We start from the raw sequence: 6745 nt of genomic DNA, 5'->3' as shown, positions 1-6745 counted from the left end.
AAGGAGGATCTTCATAAAATTAACATTTTTTTGAAATGACTCTGGCCCAGATCCTAATCATCCATGAATCGTCAGTTATCTCTTGAATTGACGACCCTCCCTCCGGAAATGGAGCTTAATTATAACTTGGAATCAAAGATTCCGTCTTGGTTTTAAGCTATCATGAGATTGCTGTATTTTGTTGGGAAAGGAAAAAAAAAGGTTTATTATTATCTAGGGGTGGGGGAGAAACTCCCTATACTTGGTATCCTTTTTAAGTGTTTCTTAACTATACTTAATCATCTGCAACAGAGGTTCTTAACCTCCATTGCATCCTGGCCTGCATCACTCCTCTCCTTTTGGCAGTCTTGGTTAAACCTATGGACTCTTTTTTTTTTTTTGGTGAGGCAATTGGGGTTAAGTGATTTGCCCAGAGTCACAGGGTTAGTGAGTGTTATGTGTCTTAAGTCAGATTTGAAGCAAACAGAAAAGTTATTTGAAACAATAACTTTAGCAAAGTAGAAGAATATAAAACAGACCTTTCAATTTCTTCCTGCTAAGTTTTATTGGTATGATTTGTATAATACCAATAAAACTCAGCCGGAAGAAATTGAAAGTTCATTTAAAATAACAACAGAACGCATAAAATATTCAGAAGTCCGCCTACCAAGGCACACACAGGAATTCTATGAATCCAACTACAAAACACTTTACAGAAATAAAGACAGGCCTAAATAATTGGAGAGATATTAATTGTTCATGGTTAGACCATGCCAATATAATAAAAATGAAAATACTAATTAGATTACTTATTTAGTCCCAAGCATATAAAACTACCCATGGCTTACTTTGAGAGCTAGAAAAAAAATTGTTAACAAAATTCATCTTGAAGAACAAAAAGTCAAGAATCTTAAGGGAAATAGGGCAAGGGTGGTGGTGGGTAATGAGAAAGATGAAAGCCTAGCAGTACTAGATCACAAAAGTTATTAACAAAGCAGTAATTATCAAAACTATTTGGTTTGGTTAAAAACAGAAAAGTTGATCAGTGCAATGCAAAAGCAAATGAACATAGTAGCTTGGTGTTTAAAAACCGTAATGATCCCAACTACTGGCATTAAGAACTCTGTTCAATACCAAGTAAATGTGTCCACTATGAAAGAAAATTAAAAAAATAATAAAAATGACATGAACAACAAACAGCTGAGTCCAGCACTATTCTCAGTCTATGAAAGCAAGGAAGAATGGAATCACAGGTACCAGCGGAATGGGCTGTGAGCTGAAAAGATTAGAGAGGTGGAATCTAATATGAATTCTACTACTGACTAACTGTGTGAACTTGCCAAATTGAATAGAACCTGTGCCTCAACTACCTCATACACAAAATGAGACAGTGCTCCCCTAATGACCTGGGTTTTCATATGAATTACATTTTTTTCAATTTTGAAAAATTTAAATGCTTATAAATCTGGAATCAGTCTTCTTTACAAGAATAAAACAAAAACACCAACTTCCTCAATAATCAACTACTATGATAATATGCTTCAAAGATTTGGCTCAAAAGTAAAGTGGTTAATGGGAGGAGATCAATGAAAGTTAATCATTCCCAGGATTCACTGTATAACATAGACCTTATGATCTGGAGACACACCTGGCTGAGCACAAAAAGTCGTCATAGGTAGAAAGAAAAGTATTCAAAGAAGTAGGGCTCAGATCACATAAATGTAAGCCTCTTTCAATTCTTTATTTGTCCCTTCTCGTTTTAAAAGTTGATAAATGGGGGCAGCTAGGTGGCGCAGTGGATAGAGCACCGGCCCTGAAGTCAGGAGGACCTGAGTTCAGATCTGGCCTCAGACCAAGCACTTGACACTTACTAGCTGTGTGACTCTGGGCAAGTCACTTAACCCCAATTGCCTAAAAACAAACAAACAAAAAATAAAATAAAGTAAAAAAAATAAAAGTTGATAAATATGAAATCATTGTGTTGTATATGACCCTGGGTTAGAGTGGAGAAAGTGAGTGAGAGTATGGAAGCAGGAAAGGCAGAGAAGGAAAAAAGGAGAGGGAGACCTAGAGATTCCTTAAGCAGATCAATCAATAATCAGTACTTAGAACATAGTCTGCGCTCAAAACATGTTAGTTAGCTGAATCCTAACCTTAGGAGTTACTATTTTATTCTTAGAGGCAACAGAAAGTCATTGAAGATTTTGATAAATGGAGAGAGGTAATCAGATTTGACCTGTGTTTTAGGAAGATTATTTTTGGCAGATGTGTGCAGGAAATATTGGAGTGGGAAACTGGAAGCAGTGAGTCAAATTAGGAGATAAATATAAGAATTCAAGTGAGAAGAAATAAGAGCCTGACCTAGAATGTTAGTGGAGAGAAGGGGATAGATGCAAGAGAGATTGTGAAGGTAGAGTTGCTAGGACTCAGCAATTAATTGTTGGAAAAAAAAAAAGGAAAGAGTCTAGGATTATTTCATATTACATGAGGAGTTGGGAAGATGGAGGTCCCTCAATAAAAATGCATATTTGGAAGAGGGATAGGTTTTAGATAAAGATGGTGAGTTAATAAACAACAACAAATATCTATTGAAAACCTACTCTGTACAGAATACTGTGCTAAGCAGTAGAGGAAACAAAGTTTAAATGAGAAAGCTGCTGCCCTCAAGGAGCTTAAAATCTAATTGGAGGCTACTTTACAGATATCCATGACACATAAAATCACGTAAGTGGATTAGAGAGTTATGAAACAAAAGGCTGCTATGTAAAGTGTGAGTGAAGGTCATTACCAAATTGGAGTGTTAATGAAGGTTATTCAAGTGTAGTACCCAGAGAAACCCCCTCTCCCTTGTGGGGACCTGAGAAAAAGCTCTTCCAGGTTCGAGGAATTTTGTGGGGCCACATCCACTCAAAACCATACTCTGACCAAGATATTACTTTTACTAGTTAGTCAGTTATATATATATATAGATATATAGATATAGTTATATATCCAATATGCCTGGATACATTTTCCCCCAAATACATTCACTATCAGTGAGAAGAGTAGACATGCATAAGAATCACACACAAGGAAATTCCAGGTCGTATGAGCAATAAGATGGAGGAACCAACATTTCTTTGATTCTCACAATCTCTCAAACCTCTCCAAAACAAAAATTATGTATGAAAGATAAAGTAACTTCAGCTGTCTCCATAAGCTTAGGAAACTCAGACTCTAAAAGAAGGTAAAACAAACAAACCATGAACTGATGCTCACTGGCCCTGAGTTCATTCAGCACCCCTCCCTTACCTTCTACACTACCAGCAGCAGGGCTGTACTAGCAGACCCAAGGAAGCGACACACAAGTTGAGACTCATAACAAAACTCAACCTCACACCCTAGTCTCACCTCCCTCTTTCCAATGCCATAGAGATCCCAAATCCTGGCTATGGAAGTTTGCTTGGGCAACAACAGCCAGTTCAACAGTCCTTCAGAAGCAAAAGCTCTCTGTGGACCACAACCCTATAGTATCAGTGCAGCAGAGCTCTGAACTGCCAACGCTGGGCCAGAGAACTGAGGAACAAAGGGAGCAGGACAAGACTACAAGAAGGACGATATGTTTGGGGGACAGATGTGCAGAATTCCTCTAAGCCTGAAAGAAAGAGTACAACATCCAGCTAGGGTCAGTTCTGACCATTCAAAAGTCATTTGGGGCAAAGACCTAGGCCAGTGAACTGTGAATTGTCCAACGTAATAGTAGGCTGAGAATCTTAGAAATCTAGCCCCAAAGGAAACCACCATCAGAGTCAGAAGGTGAATAGAGGAAAATCAATAGGAGAAGTGGGATGGCGTGAGGGAGGGAATGAAATTACCAAAGATCTCAGGAATGAGAAAATTCAAAGACCTTGAATTGAAAGAGATAAATCAAAAGAAAAAACTGTAACAACAGAAGGAAATATGGCCTCTAGATCTAGTGAATAAGATGAGGCATCTGTGAATAAAACTGCAAAACAAATAAAATGACCCAACCTTTTATGAGATGAGAGGACTCTGTGGAATGTGAGACATGGAACCATAAGCATGATGTTCCTGAGTGGTTCAAAAGAGAAATTTGAATTATGAGAGCAGAATTTATGTCCTGAACAACAAAAATAATGGGCAGAATAGAAAAACTGGCAGTTTAGTAGAGCAGTGGTTAGAGCACAGGCTCTGGAGTCAGGAGAACCTGAGTTCAAATCCAACCTCAGACACTTACTAGCTATGTGACCCTGAGCAAGTCACTTAACCCTAATTGCCTCAAAAAACAGACTCCAGTATCTGGGGCAGCTAGATGGCACAGTGGATAGAGCACAGCCCTGGAGTCAGGAGGTCCTGAGTTCAAATGCAGCCTCAGACACTTGGCACTTACTAGCTGTGTGACCCTGGGCAAGTCACTTAACTCTGATTTCCTAGCCAAAAATAAGCAAAAAAGAATAGAAAAACTGGAATATTGAATGGCAAATCTCACCAAAGAAACAAAAGAGATAATAGATAAGGAATGCAAATATACAGAAGTGAAAAACAATCTAGGAGAGGCAAAAAACAATAACATTAAAAGAAAATATGCTCAGTATGCAAGCAAAACGATCCCAAAGACAAGATGCAGAGAGACAACCTAAGGATTATAGTCTCCCAGGACAAAAAAAAAAACCAAAACTTAACACTATAATGTAGGAAATAATAGAAGAGCAATGTCCAAAACTTCTGAACATAGAAAATGAAATACCATTTGAAAAAATTCATAGATCACCTCTAGAAAAAAGCCCAAAGCTGCAAACTCCAAGACACATACTGGTTAATTTTAACTATTAATTTCAGAAATAAGTTCTGCAAATGGCTAGGAGAAAGCCTTTCAAATACAAAGAAAAAGAAATTAGACTACTGCAAGACTATTTTACACCCACCAGAAAACATGGGAGGAAACAGAAAAATATGTTCTGAAGGGCAATAAATAGAGCTTAGGATGCAGCCCAGGGTGACTTACCTTACAAATCTGAGCTTAATTATGCATGAAAGAAGATGGATATTCAATAATAAAGAAGCAATTGAAACATTTTTAGAAAAAAATAAACCAACTGAAGAGATTAGTTGCTTCTTGAATACCCCAAAGGACAGAAATTGAGGAGGAGTGAATAAATGCAGCTGCCAAGGACATTAAGAGAAACAGAGTGACAACAGAAACCAGTAAAAGACTTCATAAATGTATACAAGGAGTCAGGAGTGAAGGCAGAATTCCTGTGGAGGTAACAGTGAAGAAGTGAATTTTATGGACAAAACCTGGTTACAACCTCCCTGCCTACAGATAAATCAGTGGTTTTTGTTTTTTTGTTTTTGTGACACATTAAAACATGGGGGGGGGGGTACATGAAATGGAGGAAAGGGAGCAGGAAGATAGAGAGGAAAGTGTGATGTGCCAGGGTCAAATCGAGGGCTAGCAATGAGGGGAAAGTGACTCCTTTGTTCTTAGAAAGAGAAGAGCCTTCAGGGAGCGAATGAGGAGGAGAGAAGGACTGAAAAAAGGGGGGAAAGGAAGGAGGCTTTGCTTTGGTGGTGGGAAGGGGTTCTCCTGATGAATGCTACATGGGTAAAGAAAGAGAAGGTCGGTGGAGGGAGATGTGGACCCAGGGGATTTGAAGTTTTTGAAAAGTCTGCTTTTCTTACCTCAGGAGGCGGGGAGTTAGAACTCTAGGGGTACACACCTGGGAGAGTAGGAGAGTATGGACCCAGGGAAAAGATTTTGAGGCAAATGAGGAAAAAAAGGTAACCAGGAGAGGGTAACACATTAGAAGTGGGCTGCATAAATCAGGGATGTGGTAAGGGAGGGACCCTATCATGGGCCCCTCTCACCAACTCTCTGCTACCTGCAATAATTAGCACTGTTCTGAGAGTGAGACACAGTGGAAAAGAGGAAACAATATCATTGGGGGGGGCAGTCATTTTGTCCACTTTTTCCACCATGTCCATGCCGTTTGAACCAGAGACTCCATTACTGGGCTTATACCCCAAAGAAGCCATTGATAAGAAGAAAGTCCCCATATACAAAAAAAATTTATAGCAGTGCTGTTTGTGATAGCTAAGAAATACAAAGTAGATGCCCATCAAACAAATTGTGTTATATGGAATGTAATGGAATATTACTGTAACTGCAAGAAATGATGTATGTGATGAATTCAGAGAAGCATAGAAACAACCAACAGAGAATGAAGTAAGCAAGACAAGGAAACAGTATAGTAACTACAATAATGTAAATCAAAAGCAAATGTAACAAAATTATAAAGATTAAGCAGGACTCAATGGAAGAGACATGAGAGGACACCTCAAATCCAACCCTTTGTGGAGGTGGGAAGTCCATAGGTGTAACATATTTCACATGTTTTCAGACTTTTTCAATGTATTGACCAATTGTGATGAATTTTTTTCCTATCTCAAAAATGTTTTGCTATGTGGAATGGCTTTGGGGGAGGGGGAGGGAAGGGGAACTTGGAATAATGAAGATGATGCAAGAAACAGAGAACATCAATAAAAACTTATTTTTAAAAAAAGAATCACACATGCTAGGTACAAAGGTAGAAAACACATGTGGCCAGGGCACATTCTTAGGGATTGTTTGTATTCTTAAAAAAAGAGCCTGACATTGAATTGAGTTTCCATAATAATGAAAATAAGAGAAACGCTTGCTGATTGATTGAGGCAGATTATTACTGGTATTTTGATAATTAGTACTCTGAACAGTATGTAGGATACC

Source organism: Vombatus ursinus, unplaced genomic scaffold, assembly GCF_900497805.2.
Source record: "Vombatus ursinus unplaced genomic scaffold, bare-nosed wombat genome assembly UNPS02014941.1, whole genome shotgun sequence".
NCBI classification, from domain to species: domain Eukaryota; kingdom Metazoa; phylum Chordata; class Mammalia; order Diprotodontia; family Vombatidae; genus Vombatus; species Vombatus ursinus.
This window is presented reverse-complemented; position numbering follows the sequence as displayed.